We start from the raw sequence: 20,633 nt of genomic DNA, 5'->3' as shown, positions 1-20,633 counted from the left end.
GGAGGGATAGATGGTGGGCTTGACAAGGTTCCCTAGCAGTTGGAGACACTTATCTCAGGGGAACTGAGATCTTGTACTGGTGGCTTACAGACTACAACATAATACACAAGAGCACATGCTTCATTCACTTGTGTGCATAAGCTTGAGTGCATACTCACACTCACCACACTGCCATGTCTGGCTGATTTATTCAAATCAGACAGCCAGAAAAATAAGGAGGGCAAGCAAAGAGATCTAAAAAGGACAGAGGCCATCTAACCATCTATTTAATCTGTGGAGTCTGAACTTGACTTATGGGTGATAATGCCTGATTTTGCAAATGTCAGATAAGTAAAGTATTAAGGTGACTTGGTTTAAGTTTACAGCCAGATTTGTCAATTAAAATGTAAACAAGCAAACAATATTGACAGAAGAATACATATTTGGACCAACCAAAATGTATGAAATAGGAAAGTATACAGAATTTCCATTTATATGTTATTTCAAACAAAAATACTAAAATGGAGTGCTGGTAAATTTGCAGGCATAATGGAAAAGTCCTAGATGGGTAATACTGTAATTTCACAAAAACAAAAACTGTAATTACAGACTAATAAGACAGAAACTTTTCTTTCAGGACTCATGCGACTGTAAATACAGGATAGGCGTGTAAGGGAGAACCCATATTTGTACTGGGCGTCCTAAAGACGATGCTTGTGCCCCGGTGCTCTGTCTTTTAATCAGAGGTTCTGGTGCCTCAGAATGTATCTCAGCATTCAACATACCATCTCACTTCTCGTGTTGTTTTAATCTCTGTGTACACACTGATCCATCATCTGATGGTTACACAGCACGTTGGGTAAATATACAAGGGTCAACTCAGGGTTAATTTTGGCTCAGTGTCTCTCACTTATGGACAAATCCAGTGGCCTCTTGAGTGGGGGCACAATGCAGGACTTTAAAACCTTCTGATGTTTATTATCAAAGGAGACGAGATACTTAGAAACAGACATGGCTTCTTCAGAGAATTTGCCCTAGAGCAATTCATCTTTTCTAAATGCCATTTTGTTAAATATGTCCCCAGAGTTCCAGGAGTGCTGAAATCATGTTGCCCTCTTCCTTGGTCTCAGTTAGGTATATTTTCACTGCTCCCCCGGTAAAAGGGCTTTGTGCAGCAGGATCCTGGGCATGCTTATTCAGAACTAGGTTGCACTAATATTTATTAATAGGGATAGCTAAGCAATCCATAGTAGAAAACTTCTGGCTGGCTGTCTTCCCTGGGCTCCAGGCCGAAGCAAAATGGTCCTGTACATGTCACACCATCAGCTGTAAAACTAAAGGATGCATCTGTAAAGCCCTAATTTCAGCTTCACTTCAGAACCAAACTGATTTTTTAAGGCAAGTCTCTTTTCCCCTCCTCATTTGCCCATCTGCCTGGGGATACTTAAAACAGGCTGCTTACTAGATGGTTATAAGGATTACTGAATGGATAGGTAATACTACTATCATTGGTCTTATTTCAAGGTAATAATTTGTATATACCCATTGACCTTCAGGTATGACAGTCATGCATGCAACCATCTGGTAAGATCTGGGAGTAAGACTTTTCCACTATAGTGCTCTAAGTGTGAGATGCCTTCCAAAGGGACTCTTACATGGTTCTGAGCTTTAAGTCATTCAAGCAAGGAAGCCTTTTAGGCACCAAAGACTGTTACTGTGCTTTTAAATGCTGTTCTCAACCCAGCTTACATTACTGTTCTCTTTCTGTTTTGGTGTTTTTTGTATTATTGCTGTGTTCTGAGCCATGTGCCAGCCAGTCTAAGAGTCTGTTGCCCAGTTCAGCAGGGTAGAAATCTTAAAATAATTCAGAATGCAATTCCATAGACATCTATTTCAGAGTAGGTCTCACTGAAGCTGTGGACTGTGTATTCCCTTGTAGGAATGCTGTGGGTAAGTTCAGCAAAGCTTCTGACAAACATGCCCCATGATATCTTGATTTGCTAGCTAGAAGTGGGCTAGACAACTATTAGGTGGATCCATACAGCAGAGAATGAGGTGGCTAGATGGAGTCACTGAAGCAGTCAGCGTGAGCTTAAGTGGTCTCTGGGGGATGATGGAGGACAGGAAGGCCTGGAGGAATGTTGTCCATGGGGTCGCGATGGGTCGGACATGACTTTGTGACTAACAACAACACACTTGGCTACAGAATTGAACTCAAAGAATGCTTATCAATGGCACCTTCTCTAACTGGGGAGAGGTAATGAGTGAGGTACTGCAGGGTAGTGTCTTGGACCTAATTCTCTTCAACAGTTTTATTAAAGATTTCATAATGAGGTGTATGGAATTTGCAAATAATACAACATTAGGTGGGATGGCTAATATCCTGGAAGACAGGAACACAATTCAAAGAAGCTGTGCTAGGCTGAAATGTAATAGGAACAACTGCCAAGTTGTCAACCTAGGAAAATTAAACCAAATGCATCAATACAAGGTGGGGGATGTTTGGCTCAACATGAGAAGGATCCTGAAATGGTTGTGGATCCTGAGCTGAACAGGAGTCAACGATGCAATGTGGTTGCAAAAATGGCAGAGGTTATTTTGGGCTGCATTAATAAATGTCCCATTTCCAAATCCTGTGAAGCACTAGCTCTCCTCTACTCATTACTGGATAGGCATCATCTGGGGTACTGCATCCAATGCTGAGAATTGCAGTTTAAGAAAGATGCTGACAAATTGGAGAAGGTTCATAGGAGGGTGCTGGAAACAGCTTAAGAGGAAAGATGGGAAGAACTGGGCATGTTTAGCTCTGAGGAGACTGAAGGGAGATATGATAGCATTCTTCAAGCACTTGAAAGGTGCTTTCACAGAGAAGCGGGATCTCTTTTCAACCATCCCAGAGTGCACCATGCAGAATAATGGGCTCAAGTTATAGGACGCCAGTTTCTGGATGAACATCAGGAAGAACTTCCCAATTGTCACTTCCAACTTCCCAATTGAACTTCCCAAGAGGACAACAGAACTAATTACCTAGGGAGGCTGTGGACTGCCCCACTGTGGAAGCATTCAAGGATGATGCTGAAGAGCCATCCATTTGGGATGCTTCAGCTTGGAATCTTTCAGTGAGCAAGGGGTTAGAACTGATGGCCTTATTGGCCCCCTGCAACTCTTACCATTCTGTGCTCCTATGTCTTCTAAATAAAGATGCATACAATTATGTAATAACAACAACAACAAGGGTTGTTCTTCACTGTAAGTGTTGAGCTGTTATTGTTATTAATGCTGCCTTTTGATTTTATGGCATGTTGTTGCATTGTCTCCATGTAACTGTTGTGAACTGCCCATAAAACTTTGGCTGTTGGGTGGTATAGAAATGAATAACAATGACAGTGATGATGATGATGTGCATGTGAGAAAGAAACAACCATGTAAGAAAACAGAGCAATCCTGTGTCCACTGGACAACATCTGGAGCATCCTAACTGCTGCAGTTCCCCTCTTCTTCAGCCAGAGACAAGGATTTTGCTTCAGAGGAGGAGATCTGACCTTGACTTTGCCCTTCAATGCCTTTCCCAACCACTGTAGAAAGCTCTGCAGAGGCTGTCTTACCTGAGGTTTGCACCTCAACTTTACAGAAGGAAGGCAAGGGAAAGAATGAAGGTGGGCAGCTGCTGCTATACAGGCTCAGTTACCAGTCTAATAGAAACAGCTGTAAAAGATTTATAGTACGATATCTGATTTTTGAAGGTCTCTAGGTCCTTCAAAAAACTTCTTCCTAACAGGTGCCATTTGACAATATCAGCCATGGCTTAGCAGTAGAGGGCCTGCTTTCATGGAGAGGACCCCAAGGACAACCCTAGCATCTCCAGGTAAGCCTCCTGCCTGAAACCCAGGAGCTCCACTGCCAGTCTGTGCCAACAATACTTGGCTAAAGGGACCAGCTGTCTGGCCTGGTACAAGGCAAGCTCTTATTCTTAGGTTACACCCAAAGTCATCATTACAGTTGAAGGTCTGAAACAACAGGGGTTGCCTAAGGTCACCGCATGAGATCTAACCCAGAAACCCTTTCCTGTGCACATCTACAGTTCACAGTATTCTTTAAATGTCTCAAGTGTGTGCATTAGTCAAATCACAAAATGGGAACCAGATAAGGATACTTCCAATGCCCCAACAAAAATGCTCTGGATCAATTTGTGAAAATTATATATGAAGCTGAAAGAACTTATTGTCAATGCATGTATATGCAGAAGGATTCTTGCAGTATTGGCGAGCAATTATTTGTTCCTTACATTCAGTACCTTAGAGCATTAGAATCTGTGAAAAGCAGATGAGAGGTTTTCTAGCACAGCTAAATGCATAATAAACTTGGGAGAGTTAGAGTTTATGTCCCTGAACATATTGTAAGATCAGTGGGCAAGATGATGTTTAAATATAGATTAAAAGCCACAGGATATTAAGTATCTGGGATTATTTTACCATGTAGATTGGATAACTAAAGCTAAATATACAGAAGAGGTAATTTAAATATGATGGGAGCGAGGAGCCAGTTTCAAGGTGGCCTCAGTCACATAGCACATAAAAGGATGGGGAAAGCTGGAAGAGATAGAGATGGTGTTGGGAATCTGAATGGACAGACTGCATGAATAAAGATTTTGTTTCATGTTTCTGAAGACTTTTTGTGTTGTTAAAAGAATTCAGTAGTTTGCTCACCAATTTTATGGCACAATGTTCAGCCCAGGAACATGGGATAAAAATAGTAATATTAGCCAAGCCATTTTTAAAGTGAAGCAAAGTTTCCAGCGCTACAAAAATATTTTATTTGTCTCTAGCCAAGGAATGGAATGAATACTGTATAAATGGATCTCAGCCCAGCTTGATGGTCTTAGAAAAAGAGCAAGCTTCATTCTTTCATTTGTTCTCATTAATGAAGTGGAACGAACAGACTACTTGGATCTAAATCTTTTGCTGAAAACACCTATTAAGTGGATTTTGAAGTGTAAATAATATGGAAAGGAAAATATCAGGGGGAAAGGCCATCTCAGTTTTCTTAGATTATTTTCATGAAAATCCATTTTTTCATTAAAAACTGAACTAATAAATCTTTAGAAGCTGAAAAATACATCCACAAATATTTAATATTCAACAAAGTGTCCATTTTCACTATTGGATCTTTACTGAGTTTTAATCTGTCATCAAGGAGAGATTTCATCTAGCTAGAGGTGTGTAGAACTCCACTTCAAACCTTTTCATAAGTCTTTTTATAACCCCACTATTTTCCATAACATCCTAGGAAGAACAGGAGACATCATGAAATCTTTCTTTTTGTTATGAGTGGTGAGTTGTTGCTGTGAGAAAGTTCAAGGGCTGAAGTTCTCCCTCTGCTTAGACCATAAGCTAGCATGTTTCATTTTTGTGTATGTGCATCTGGAGTCAAAATTGTCTTGGTGGTCATTGAAAGCTCAGGTAGCTTTCTATTAGCTTGGGCGGGTAACCCAGCTGCAGCTCGGAGTGGATGACTTCAGTAACCTAGGCCTGATAACCCCCAGGTTAAATAACTAGTCTGCAATGCACTGTACATTGGCTTCCCTTGAACATAGTTTGGAAAATGCAGCTAGAACAGAATTATGTGGCCAGGTTGTTGAATGGAACTGAATTATATTAACATGTAAGTCCAGTTCCAGTCAACTGCACTGATTGCAAATTTACTTTCAGGCCAGGTTCAACGTGCTGGTTTTAACTGATGAAGCCTTAAATGGATCAGGCCCCCAATGCGTCAAGGACAATGTAACATAAAGCTATCCACTTCCTAAAGTAATCTTCAAAAGCCTTTCTCTTTATGCCTCCTCGAGAGAAACTTGGCGTGGAGGCAATTTAGAAATAGAACTTTTCTGTCTAGCCCTGTGTTTATGGAACACTCTTTCCAAAGAAGCTTACCGGGCATCAACACTGCAAGACAATGATATACTTATTCTCCCAGACACTGGACATTCCTTATGGCCCAATTGTTGTGAGCTGCTTTTGTAGACTGTGAGATGGGGTAGAGGAGACATGTGTATTATGAATTAAAACATTTTAATTGTATTGTTTTTAGGCTATGTTCTATAGCATTTATTTTTATTAGTATTATGTTGACTATGTTTTATATTGATTTTTCCAGTTATGTTAATTCTAGATTTCTCTATTTGTATGTATAAGAACATTTAACTGCTTTTTAAAGTGGGAAGCAATGCTAAAATTTTAGCAACGACATAGCCAAGCTCATGTCCCTTCCTCAAAACACCCAGAGCTGATAGGACAAAATATTCAGTAAAAACAATTGGGAAAGAAAGCTCTAAAGTAACAAGATATTGACAATACATATTCCTTTCATTCTAATTCTCATACAGGAAACTCATTTGATTTATGCATGCATGGTGATGCATATCAATATCTATAGTTTATCAACTGTCTATCATTTTAATTGTTAACAATATTTACTTATTTATCTGGCCAGGGTGACGTCTTTTCTTTTCTTTTATAACTTTTCTTTTATAACTTCTTTTATATCGTTTATATTTTTATTTATTTTATATTATTAATTTCAATTTTATATTGTTATTTTTATATTGTATTGTATTTTATTGTGTTGTAAGCCGCCCCAAGGCTTCGGCATAGAAATGTTCTAATCATCATCATCATCATCATCATCATCATCATCATCATCCTCATCGTGCCTAACATTGACTAACAATAAGACTCATTAGAATTAATTACAATCTAACAACAGGCTTGCTGAAGATCAAGCCTCCCAGCATCTTCCCAACTGTAGGAGTAGCTTGTTGCATGTAATTTAAGCTGCAAGTCCCACTGCACAGGCACCATGGGACTGAAGTGTTGGTGGGCCAAGATGTGCATGCCTGCATATATAGGCTGTGGTAGGAATACGTATTAGGTGAGATGTGCAGTGTCTCACACGTGAATCCAGATGTGAATCTCCCTCAATGCACATATAGAAGGAAAAGGAAGCAATTCGGAGGCCTGGTTCTAAGTGCATTTCTATGACTGAATCAGAATGATAGGATCTGGGTCAAAAGTTGAATAGCATCCATGAAGAAATAGACCAGAAAAGTTGAAAAGCAATCGTAAAGGTCCATTACAATTTTACAGAACAGTTTCCTTTACTTTCATTCTTTCATTTTTTAAAAAAACAATTGATTAGTAAAACTATACAGATTCCAGGAAGGAGATGTGTTAGAAGTGGTTTAAATGACCTGGATTTGGTCACTTATATCTGGAAATGCTCAGATTTGGCAAAGGATGCCAATTGGCATAATTTATTCAAATAATCCTGTTATCCCACAGTTTGGTTTGAGCGTTGGTGGCATTATTTTCTTTGTACTGGACTATCCAATTACAGCTCAAATACTTGCACTCCACAGCAGTTTTTGATTCAAGAGAAATATGAAAAGTCAAGAAAAAACTAGTGGATACTTTTAAGAGCAATCTGTCATAAACTAATATTTTTGAAGAACAAGTCCTGACCACCTAGGGTTATGAAAGATCCCATGGCATTTTCCATATGATTATTCACAGTGTCCTTTCCAAAATCCAATTTAGATAATTGCCTTCTGCCTACATAAATTCCCCTTGCAATATCATTTGGGATATGATGTTTTCCCTATCACTAATTGTTGTAGTGTGGGCTGTTAAAAGCTGTCACAATTCTGTCCCAGAAGTGGACAGAATTTACATCCAGGAACAAACTGGGTAAGAGGAATTCAGTGTTCCATCCTGTATTCATTATAGGTAGCATATAGACCAGAGACATTTTACTTCGGAGATAATTGGGTGATAGATTATGAATTGAAATGCCATTAATTTCAAATAGTGCCTGCCTATGTCTAGCCATGTATTACATTTATTGATGAGTATATAGTGATATTTTCTCAAACAAGTTTGTAGATTTCAGAATTCTTCTTATTTGGACTTCCATCAATAAAAACATGCTTCCAGAGTCTCTGTTTACAGGTTACTGGCTGCTTACAGCACCCCAGCAGTGGCATCTCTCGGATGAGCCCCCAGAAATCGTGATATCAGCCAGTCCGGATTAGCTAAAAACCCATGTATGCTATATTGATTAGGGATCAATAGATCCCTAAAAATCTAGGGATGCAGCCCGAGGAGAAACTCTTGTGGGGGAGCACTCTAGCGGTGCAGGAGGGCAAAGCCGCCCCGAGGCTTCGGCAAGGGGCGGCATAGAAACGTTTTAATAAATAAATATATAAAGATAAGACAAAAGGCAAAGGGTCAGAATGGAAAAGATAGCGTTTATTTTAGTGTGAAGTTCTTAACGCCAGTGTCAATGCCCTGGGAGAGGCATTACAATTCCACAAGTGTCAGGGAACCAGCAAACAACTGGTGGCTGGGAGAAGGGATGGGCTCAGGGGAAGCGAGACACGGGCTTCTGTGCGTATCTTGACCTGGCCTCCAGGCCTGAGGTTTGAACCCTTCAGGGATAGCTTTAATTTATTATTTATTCATTCATTCATTCGTTCGTTTATTTGATTTGTTTAAAACCTGCCCTTTACCATAGAAACAGAGCCAGTCAGAAGGGGTCTCCCAGGCCATCTAGTCTGACCCCCGGCTCCAGCCAGCTCCACTCACAATATGCCTCCCATGTGCATGTCTAGCCTATCCTTGAACACCCTCACCGATGGGGCCTCGAGCACCTCCCGTGGAAGCCCATTCCACACCCTCGGGGTCCTGACTGTCAGGAAGTGCTTCCTGGCATCCAAATTTACCAGCATGCTCTCTGGGCAGCCATTGCAAGATGAAATCAATAACATTAATAAAACAATATAACTCAAAATATAATAAATAAACAGAATAAAATCACAATAAAATAATTAAATACAAATAAAACATATATTAAAATCATTAAAAACCCGTGCATTGATGAATAGTCTAGACAGTAGCAAAGGTGCACTGGAAAAGGAGTGTTCTTGCCAGGCACCTGAAACTCCATAAGGCAGGTACCTGGTGAATCTCCAGCAGTGGAGCGTTCCATAATTGGGATGCATTTCGGAGAGGGATTTGCGTTCGAGTCCCCACTTGGCCATGAAGCTCCCTGGTGACCTTGGGCAGTTCTCTGGGTCTCAGCTAACCTGCTTAAGATGAAGATGAGGAGGAGAGTCATGTATGCTGCCTTGAGCCCCATGGAGAAATGGAAGGATATCACTGCAACAATCGAATAATTTGGGGGTTATATTCTAGTTTGGCAGGAATGCACTTTTTCAATGCTAGCCCAGAGATTTAGTAATGTGCATCCCGGGAAAGCTATTCAGCTTTGCTTGAGCTTTCTTTTGAAGGCAGACAAAATATTTTTCATCTGCTGGGTTTTGGAGACCTAGATGTGGTTTGCTAGTGGTTTTTAGTGATTGTTCTCATCTTTGTTAAAATTTAACTGGTTTTAAAGGTTTTCTATTGATTATTTCATCTGGTTAATTGATTTGGGAAGCATTATAAACAAATAAATGCATAGCAAATATTCTAATTAAATAATCTAATTAAAATTCTCCAATTCACAAAAATAGAGTATAAAACAAAGCACTTACCTGTACTATGCATTTATTTACTCATTTATTTATTGTACAAAACATTTCTTTCAATAGGCTGGCTATTATCCTACAACTTCTATGTTCAAAGTTTCTTATTTCTGCACAATAAAAAGGAGGTAGGGTGAGAAGAAAGAATTGGATTTCTGTGGTGGAAACCATGTAACTCATTTGTTATGGAATCTTTGCATATTTAAGGATGTTTAGATTTGAACTTATACATTCAAGTAACTCAAACAACATTCCAACTTTTAGGTTTACGTTGGCAAATTCCATAGCCGTTGCTATTCTGTACATATGATAAAAAAAAAACCAAGCCCACAAGAAACTGCTACTACTGAAGGTACTTTTCAACTGCTACCCCTGATTTTTTTTCCTGGAGGGGAGGGAGGTGTGCTTGGTCAAGATGACCTGAATGGGCTAAGGATGTGGGCACAGGCAAAACATCAAGCTTGCTTCAATTCTTCTACTTCCATCTCAAAACTCATTTCAGCTTGAAGCCTTATCAGATTGCGAGCAATGCATTTTTCCTTTTTGCATGGAAATCTCTGCATATTTTCTCAAACGCGGGACACTCATGCTATTTCTGAAATTCATGCCTTCCTCTCCTACCAATTAAAGCATAATTGCAAGAATTTTCCAAAAGTGCACATTTTTAATGAGCAATTTTTAACTGTCAAATGTGTTTCTTGGCCTCCACGAGTCACCTTCAAGCTCAAAGATTGTGCCTGAATCTGTATTTGGTCCGGATGCTGCAAATTGGGTAAATCCTGATCCAAAATGATGTGAAATGAATTTCTTATATAACCATAGAGTTGGGTCACTTCCTTCTTGCCACAGTCAGCATTACAATTCGCTTGCCATCACCCTGTGATTCTAACCCACAGAAGCACTGGAGAAACACAGGAAAATGGAGAATGCTTCTCACTCTTGCCCCTGCTGGCAACAGGCAATGAAGGCAAGGAGAAAGAGCAGAAGGGCCAGGAACCAACACTAGGCCTCCATCAGGACCATGGGACTTGCCATTCCCTGGCACCAGCTCTTGCCACCACAAAGTCATCTCTGTCTGCCCCTGACATTCCCCTTCTGGCATGTTCTCCTGAAGCTTCCAGTCTTTGTGTTGATAGAAGTGCAAGACATTCATTAACATGTTTGTATGATGCTACGATGGAAATAAGAACGACTAATGAGGCAGCTGAAAATGTGGTATACGCACATAACCGTGATATACATGCAAGTTGCTATCACCCCCATCTGAATACAGTTTGGAGTGGAGATGGATTTTCTCTTTGTGCTAGAGACAGGTGGCATTTCATAAACATTTTCCAGCTAGATTATTGCAATAGTCTTACTATGAAGACTTCTGTGTTCAGCAAGTTGGCAAATTTGAAGGAGAAGGGGGCGGGGGAAGCTTTCTGACAAAAAAACCAACTTTTTTTTCTTTTGGAGGGGCAAGTTGATGTTTCTGTAGCTTGCTAGTCTCATAGGCCTAGGGCAAGTTTAATTAAACTCAATGAAGCAGTTTAAAGTGAAGAAAAAAATTAGGACGGCAAGAAAAACACAGTGGTTGTTTCCTAATTATGCTAAGGTCTTTTTCTAGAATGAATCCTTAAAATAAACCTGAATGAAGCATCTGGAAGGATGCACTTCCAGAGGTGGGGAAAAAATTGCACTATTTAAAAAACAACCACAGTCCTCATAAATACGGAGGTTCATTTTTAACCCGAACATTTTTACCCTTGTCAGCACCTGCACAAGGCAAATAATTATCTGCACTGCATTGACTTATTTGAATATGATGGATGTGCATGTCCTGGTGCATGTTGATTGGTCTCCATGAAGTCATGTTGAAAACCTGTGCTTGAATAAGAAATGTGGAGAAGTAGATGAAGTGTTGGACTGGAAACACAACCCATGGCCACAACCCTGCTGGGCCAAGAGCTTCCTGCAGTGGCTCGACCAGCCATTTTTTCTTAGCCTAACTTCCCAGGCACGATAGTGGGGATCATGTGGCCCACTGTAAGTTTCTGCACTCAAAATGTTGAATGTTTTGTTCTTTCCTTGCCACACAAACCGAGCACGCATTGTATGCATGCTGCTTCTGCTTTGTAGTCATGTGGAAGGGCAAAAAAACAGGAAGTAAGCATTGTCCCTCTCCCTGGCCAGGGAAAATTTATTCAGCCATCCTTTGGGCTTTTAAGATTCTACAAGGGAATTCCACATGTTTTAAATTATATGTTTACAGCCATATGGACTGGAACCTTGTTTTCATGTCAAGTGTAAACTGAGGTGCTGCACTTCAGCATGGAATGCGGAATGCACTCAACCTTGCCTGTGATCCAAATATGCTGTATGCACAGTGGAACATTTCGTTTATGGCTCATTCTGTGGAGATCCATCCAATATCCATCCAGGGCGACTTCTTTTATATTTTATATTTTTATTTATTTTATATTGTTAATTTTAATTTTATATTGTTATTTTTGTATTTTATTGTGTTTGTAAGCCGCCCCGAGGCTTCGGCAAGGGGCGGCATAGAAATGGTCTAATAATAATAAATAATAATAATATGTGACCATATGATCATCGCTAGTAGCAGTAGGCATTTTATTTTGACGGGTGGGCCAGGTTTATTGGCAATACTGATAATTATGTAAATGCAGGCATGAAGAAGTAGCAGAGTACCTAAGAAAAGATTCTGAGAAATTGTGCAAAGCAAGGCACTTACTACAGGACTAATTACCCTAATTGTGTTACCCCAGAAGCCATTGAGAAAGTCCTGTATTATGCTTATCCCATCTCTCATTACCAGCAGGAACTGCTAAACTGCAAGTCTGCCCAAATCCCAGGACTGCAGTTATAGCATGCCTCCAGGCATGTACAGCATCATGATCCCACCCTATGACAATCGTTCAGAGGCTGAGAGAATTAAAACAGTGGAAGCGCAAAGCAACCAAGAGGCTGCTGCACTACTTCATGTATGAGCTTCGTCTACCAATCCAGTTTTCTGATTCAGTTCTCCTCCGAAGACCTCCCTGTCCACCAAAAAGCACATCCATGTAGGTGGGATCCTCTTCATGCCTTGGTGCACATCTGGAACTGTGGGGAAGTGGCAAGGAGGATGTGGGACTGGATTTATTGAACCAGTGTAGCACCTTCTGCGCTTTAGACTGTGGGTGCTTGGCACAGCCTGGTAATCTCCACATCTGCAAGGGTGGACTGGGCAGGGGCACTGGACGAGGCTCCACCAACCTTCCCCCATTTCAATGTTTAGCCAAAAGCACTCCATTTAGTGGACCGAAGTATTTCCTGAAAACAGCTGATATGGAGTTTATTTATATTTATCTGTTTATTATTTATAAAAAATAAAACCCTTGTTCTAGGGACAATCTTATCCATTATGGGGTGTCATGCCATCTGAACCGAAGAGACCGATTCATTTCAGCTCTTTGAAAACGGCCACTGAACCTTTGGGCGAGAGCAGCTGAAAACACCGCTGCCCCTCTTCTTGCAGGCAACCTTGCCTCATAAATCCTGCCTGGCAATGTGCTTCGCTGTGCCCTCCCTCCGCCCTCAGTAGCCTCTTCCCCTAGCTCCTGGCTAGCAAAGCAGTCTTTTTCTCGCCCATGAGAGCAGGTGTATGTCATCAGCACAGGAAGGAACTTACCCTGCCAGCTTCACCATCCCTCTGCTCCTCCCCCCAGCAGTACTTCCCAAAGGATTAATCCAGGAAAATGCCCTGTTTGTAATTGCAAAGTATAATGTACACAGTTGTTTGAAACTTCATAATGCTCAGTCCTCTCACGTGATGCTGTGAGTAAAATTGCTTCACATTGGTGCAACGGATCTGTATTGATATTCATACAAATTCCTTTTTGGTGACGTGTTCCAACTGTCAATAGTAGTCTCCTTCTAGACTAAACTGACCTCCTCTGTAATGGCTTCTCCTGTATGAGAGAGCTAGTTTTCAAACCAGATATGGTTCCTGAAGATCTGTAAATCTGCAGGTGCAATCTGCTAAGCTGGCTCTCTAGAATCATTTGCTTCCCCAGCGGCACCATGGATCTGATGGCCCATGTCCATGTCTCCACTCTTCTCCCAAGATTTCTCCACACAAGCATTGAAGGAGCTGCCTTGCAGTGTGTCTGGGCCCCGGCTAAGTTGAAGGGCGAGAAGCAGCATGTGAGAATCCGGGCACACTTCTGGAGCAAGCATGAATTAAGCATGTTCATAGTCCTCTGGAGTAGCAGGCACAATAGCCTGTTCCTTTGGTTTTCTGCACGCATGTTTTTATGGGACTGCTCTCACACCACTACACAATGCACGGCAAAGCTTCCCAGGCTGAAGAAAAGGTGTAAGGCAACCACAGCAAATGGCCATGGTCAAGTCACGCAGCCCATGAACATGGCAGGGAAGGATGGGAAATGGTCTGGCAGAAGCCGCCAAAGGCAAAATATGCCCCCACCATGCAAGAGATCAACAGTAAGAAGGTTGCTGAGGGAGCGAGGGAGCAAGCGATTATGGCCTGCAGATTCTGTTGCAAAGGTGCCTGGGACATGTGCTGAGATGCCTGGGCGGGAACGCCTGGGAGGCATAATAAGCAACAGAATACCCAATGCCTTGGTTATTCTGCAAACAGCCTGGACTGTGTCGGGTGGCTAAGAGTGACACATAAGCCCACCTACAGTGTGCCCAGAGAATCACACCCTGAATCTAAAATTATACTGGAGTCCTTTTTCACACCCATCTAGCTATATGGGATAGTTCCATGGGCAAGTTGCTCCTATGTGGCTACGTATCTGAAGAGTATCCCCTTCACATATATCTCAAACTACTCCTAAAATTAGCATCCTAAAATTTAGGACTGTAAAAATTCAGCATCCTTAAATTTATGTTTTCTTTTGAGACTTATTCTTTTTCTGGTCTCCCCTTTTTTACCTCTCATACACACCGCTGAACCATTCTGAAGAGGCATACATTGTGCAATAGCAGTTGTCTTTCTAATAAAATCTGCTTTTTGTAGCCACCTGTATGTCCCTTTTGTTGAGTGCTGCACGTTAAATAAAGCATGTAATATAACTTTTAGTATACTTACCCTTTCTTTTTCTTTTGGAAGATTTATTTAGTCTTCAAAATCCTTCTATCAAGGTTGTGGGCTTATGACTGCCCAGGGGCCATCTTAAATTATGGCAGGTACATTAGGTCTTGTGCTTGTGAAACTCTGAATTGTCCCATCATTCTTCATTGTGGATCTAATGGGCATATTCTTGGTTGTGTGAAGCAGGAGCCTGCCTTGGTGAGCAGCAGTAAACTAAGCGTGAGCTTTGAGGGACTTTTTGCTGGAGTTCACGACAGGAATGAAGCGTTTACTGACATACCGAAATGTGGCTGCAAAAAGTTACCTTCAAAATAAATAAATACACCTGAGCACCTGACTAAATGTTCACAGCATTCATAGCTAGAAATTAAAGATCATTGCAGGAGCAGGGAGAAACAATGGGGCTATTTCAGCGTTCTCCTTACATTATAAGAAATGTGTGTTGCCGATCATGCTGCTTTATTTGTGATGTGTGTGCTACTGTTATATGGTTTTCAGAAGCACTGCGCTCCTCCACCACTCCCCCGTGACCACAGGCGCAGGACAAATTACAGTAAGTTAATGAACCAGTCGATCTGTGTATTTACGATTCTCATTTTAATCAATGTGTGATCCCATTCCTTATGTGCTGTTCCCTATTCAAATCTAGTCCCAAATCAAGGATGATTCATTCTTCAATAACAATTGAAAGTGGGAGGTGCAAATCCCAGAGTTCCCAGCTGACCACACAGTCCATATCCTCATGCATTCAGCCATGGTCCTTCTACTACTGCCTTGGGAGAAAAGTTGTCAGCCCACCAGAATAAAAATAGTCTGGTCAGTCAGTCAGTCACTCACTCTGCTTTCTTTTAATTATTTAGCTCCAATTTCAGCCCAATTTCTGTTACGTCTGCTTAGTAGTGTTAAAAGTATATTACAACCAAAGCTACATGATAAACCACTGGTACAGTTTTGAACAACTGGATTTATTGAAGAGATAAAAGTGGGGAAATGAGCAGACCAAGTTAAAAGGAATTTCTGTGTACAATGTAGGATATAATCAGGAGAGCAAAATTATGTCACTAATAAGTTTGTGACATACAAATTATGTCACAAAACATAAAAATACATAGTCTGCAGCTGGGCGCCAAGCTACATTCTACTTTTAAGACACTTTTGTTTGTTTTACAAATTGCCAGTATGTGAAGCTGGAGGTGGGGGGAGAATGGATTGCAATCTTATCATGGGAAGCAGGACATTAACGTATTTGAGCTGCAATGAGGAGTTTCCTGTTTTTTTTCTGTTCCCGAATTGTAGTTCTTTCTGGCTGCCTTGTCCAACAAGTCTTCCACAACAGTATGGATGCAAAAAATGTATGTCATATTCAGATGGAGGGTTTGGGTCCATTATAGTGTTATAATTGTAAATATCACCAAGTTGTAATAAAGAGAACAAATTATGCCTATTTTTAAAATTTCCCATTATAGTCAACAGGAGGCATGAATCCTTAGATTCCTGAACACAAGTCGAAAGTGGACAGTCTCCAAATCCATTTGCACAAAATCGGGCCACTTTTTGAAGTGCTAAACTGGGGTCCATGTTGAATTTGGGGGGGTGGAGCACACCAATAATGGGTACTCATAATTAGCAACATTACTAGTTAATTGAGCAGAGGTATTGTGATCCAGTACTTCAGAAAATAGAAGTAATCTGATCAAGGACATTGATGGGCACAGTTTAGAAAAAGAACCTTTACAGAACTGGGCAGTGACAAATCTGAAAGAGTAGTTAAAGAGTCCTGATCCTTACATAGCCAGACAAGCTTCACAGCAATGTGGCCCAAACTTTTCAGCAAAAGCAGAAGGAGAAACGTTGAGACAATTTGTCTCCCAAATCCTGACAGGTTCTGTGTCTTAGTTCCCTCATGCTACACTTTTAAGATACTATTAAATTCTATTACATTTTTGTGTTTATTATGTTGGGAACAACTTGAAGTTATTACTGTACATATGTCAACTTCACCAAAAGGTGTTTCATAATAACTAGCATAGACTTGAGGATATAACGGAGGGAATTTCTTGGTCTCACTCTCTGTGTTGAACTTATGTGTGCCAGCCCCACTGCAGAGTCTCTCTCTCTCTCTCTCTCTCTCCCCCCGCCACACACACACACACACACACACACACACACAAACACACACACACAGAGAGAGAGAGAGAGAGAGAGGGAGAGAGAGAGAGAGAGAGAGAGAGAGACTTCAGAACTAGGAAGCTTGATCTAATATGGCTTTGAAATAACTTCATGGGTACTGGATTTCACTGATTCAGTACAAATCATCAAGTATCATTCAGGAAAAATATATTTTGGAATAAAATCTAACAACTCTCTCCTATATCCAGAGATCTGAAATCCTGATTTGATTCCATAGCCAAAAAACTCACCTACTTTGAAGATTGGGGAAGTGTGAGTGGTAAAATCAGCCATAATGATGTTTTCCCTGTGAAACCACAAACAGGCTGAGTTGAAGTTATTGCTCATTACATTTAAGAAACATTCTTGGCATTTTTGTACATACACACCCTTTCTTCTTAGTGAACCAGGCTAGGAAAATGTTAGTGCATTCAATTATATTACCCTCTCTTGCTCTCATGCACAATTGAATTTGCTTCGCCTAAATGGTCTTATAATCTTGTCATAATGATGGGCTCTGTAGTACAGTGGCAGCATCCTATTCACTGTGTTTCACTGAGGGCAGCTTTCAGCCTAAACCATCCACCTTTACCAACAGTCTGATCATCTTATGCCCCATCCTCAAAAGCTCATCCAGTCCAAGGCCCTCCACGATCTTCCTTCCTCCTTTATTTCTCTCTTTTGTCCCAATCCATCTCTTTATGTGACCTTTGCTCTTCCAGCTGTAATCCCCTCAGTCATCCAAAGTCCCTGCTCCCTCAATAAGAATCCACCATATGCTCGAAATTCCCTCCCAGAACAGCTGCTGGTTGCCAACTTTCTCCTTCTTTCACATCTCTCCTCAGAACCCCTGTTTGCCATGAAAACCTGGGCTTAGGTCCCCAACCCCTATCCTTTATTGTAATTCAGTGATCAAACAATGAATGGGTTGATGTCACTCTTATTTTTTTAATGCTCATTGTTGGATTTGAGGAGGATGAGGAGGAAGAGGAAGAGGAGGAAGAGGAAGATACAAGGCCCTTCAAGGTCTCACATTTCAATCTGAATTTCAACAAAGGGAAACAATGAAGGAAAGGAAGGAAATGTAGGCAGAGGGGAAGAAGGAGGGAAATGCATGATTATATGGGGATATTTATTTATTCATTCATTCATTTCACTCCACCCAAAAGATTTTCTGAGCAGTTATGTAATTAGGTTTATTGTAATCCAGTCATAGCTCATCTCCAAGTTTGGAGAGATTCATCTGGAGTTACTCACAACCCCTTTTGATTTAAAGCACCTGAAAGAATTTGGTATCATCAGCAAACTTGACCATTTCATTATTTACCACTAATTCCAGCTCATTATGAGTAACTTGAAAAGCATTGGTTGTGATCCAGATCCCTGTAGGACAACCTACTGTTTACATTCCTCTGTTAGGATAATTCACCATTTATTCCTACTCTCTGTTTTCTGTTTACATCTGTTCTGGTCCCTGCTTTCCGTGGTTCCTGAGAGCGCCAGTTACTAAGCCTTTTAAGGCTTTGAAGGTTCAAACCAACACCTTGAATTGAGCCTGGAAAGCAACTGGCAATGAGTGTAGGTCCTTCAACAGCCGCAATGTGGTGCAGATACCATGCACCTGCTAGCAGTCTAGTTCAGAGTGGATGCAAGTTGAGTGCACTGCAGTAGTCTAAGCATGAAGCAATTAAGGCACGGACTACTGTTGCCTAATCGGTCTGGCTGAGGAAGGGTTGCAGCTGCTGCACCATTTGTACAAATGTACTCCTTGCCACTGCCATCCTCTGAAGATCCAGGAACCACATACAGTAAGGAGCACTCCCAAGATATGGACCCTATACTTGATGGGACTCTATTCTTGATGGGAAGTACAGCCCCTTTCAGGACAGGTTGAATTCCAATCTCTGAATTCAGCTTTCTATTCACCAACAGTTTTGTTCTGTTCAGATTTAACCTCAGCTTGTTTACCCTGATCAGGTCCATTATTGGATTCTGTTAATGTTCAAGATTTCAGCTGCTTTCCTACGTTTGAGCTGGGTGTCATCTGCATACTGGTGACACCTTACTCCAAAACTCTGAATGGGCTCTTCTAGTGGTTTCTTGTCAATATTAAATAAAATGGGGGGAAAGATGGAACCTCTTGGGCCACCAGAGGCCTATGGCAGTGATGTTGAATGCTAATCCATCAGCACCACCTTCTCAACCCACCCAAACCCAGACTTGGATCATTACAAAGCACAAGCAACAAAGCCGACCCCATCAGGCACTCCAAAAAATGCCATCATTGATGGTATCAAAAGCTGATGTAGCAATTCAACAACAAAAACATCAACACTGGTGAAATCTTATGTATTGAGGTAAATTGTGTTTGTGAAGACTAGCCTCTCCACAAACCTTGAAGGAACTGGGATTTACAGAAAGGACTGAGATCCATCAGAGGTTCGATTTTCCTTTCACTAATCCCCATTTTTCATGGCAGCCCACCTTGCCACCTCCTGCCTTGTTTCAGAATGGCTCCCAGTCTTCTAGAGCAGGTTATCAGAAGGTACAGAGGAGAGAGGAACCAGTGAAAATCACTACCCTGCTTCCTCTAGCAGGAGAGCCCCTTCAAATGGAAAATTCTGGATCCAGCCCATTGTAACTTCTACCACCAATCCACACATCACAGGCAACGAACAGCTGCTGAGAAAAAACTGCATGCTTAATTTGACTGAGAAAAGGGACACTCGTAATATTGGTGCAGAAAGGTGGAGGGTGCTTGATCTGAGACAGAGGGTACTTGTGAGATGGGGGATCAGAGGGCAAAATGGTTGCATGATGAGAGTGAGTGAGCTGTCAGCGGAGAAATAGCAACCTGAAGCAAAGAGGAAGAACCCACTCCTCTTATATATGGCCCAAGGAAAGCAAGTGGCTGTGTGCACATAAGTGGGAAGTTTACAGTGGTAGAAAATGTGGGAACAGCTAAATTCCACATACTGACTACATTCAAACATCACATTAAGCTACCATTTCATATACTGGCTTGTTTCGACAACCCACAGTTAATATTAGCCAGTTTGTTCAGGTATAACAAGAAAGTGGGGTTAAGCAAAATCTTTTGAATATTTTCCCACTTCCCACTTGGGGCCAATTTTTCTCACCATGCAAAATTCTTACAACTTCAGTTCCTTATGCCAAACTATGGTTTAGTGTGATGTTTAAACTGTACCACTGGCTCAAAATAATGTGTATTTTCATACAAATATGACTATTCTTAACAAAATCATGTACCAACCTTGTGTTTAAAACTAGTTGAGACATGTGTTAACAACAGTATCTGTAAAAGCAATAGTGCTGTTTAGCAGATATGCAGGAACTACTCTTGTTAAATAAGAAGATACTTTTTGTTCCTCATACTGAGAACAGGTACTCCTATTTTAGTTTAGAATATTCTCCAAGTAGATAACTAGTGAATCCCCAATGGGATCAAAAGCTTGATTTTGTCTGAGCACATGTTACTGAATGCTCCACCATATAATTGATTTTGTGATACATCAAGTGGGAGTTCACTCGGAGATTATTGAACTTTTCACTTAGGGCCTCTGGCTGATCATGAATTGGGATCCCAAAGGTGAAGAGCCAGTGCGTGACATGTACAGCGTTTAGCACTCAGAACAATCTTTCCACTTACATTTCCTTCTATTAATGTAATATGATAGATCTACCTCCACTAAGGCCTAGATGTGCTCAGAGTCTCATTATGATGGTTGAGTTGTCTTTGGAGATAATCACCAAAGGAATGCTTTATAAAAATGGGGT

This window comes from Varanus komodoensis, unplaced genomic scaffold (genome assembly GCF_004798865.1).
Source record: "Varanus komodoensis strain SLA01 unplaced genomic scaffold, ASM479886v1 scaffold24, whole genome shotgun sequence".
Lineage (NCBI taxonomy): Eukaryota > Metazoa > Chordata > Lepidosauria > Squamata > Varanidae > Varanus > Varanus komodoensis.
Note: the sequence above shows the minus strand (reverse complement) of the source record.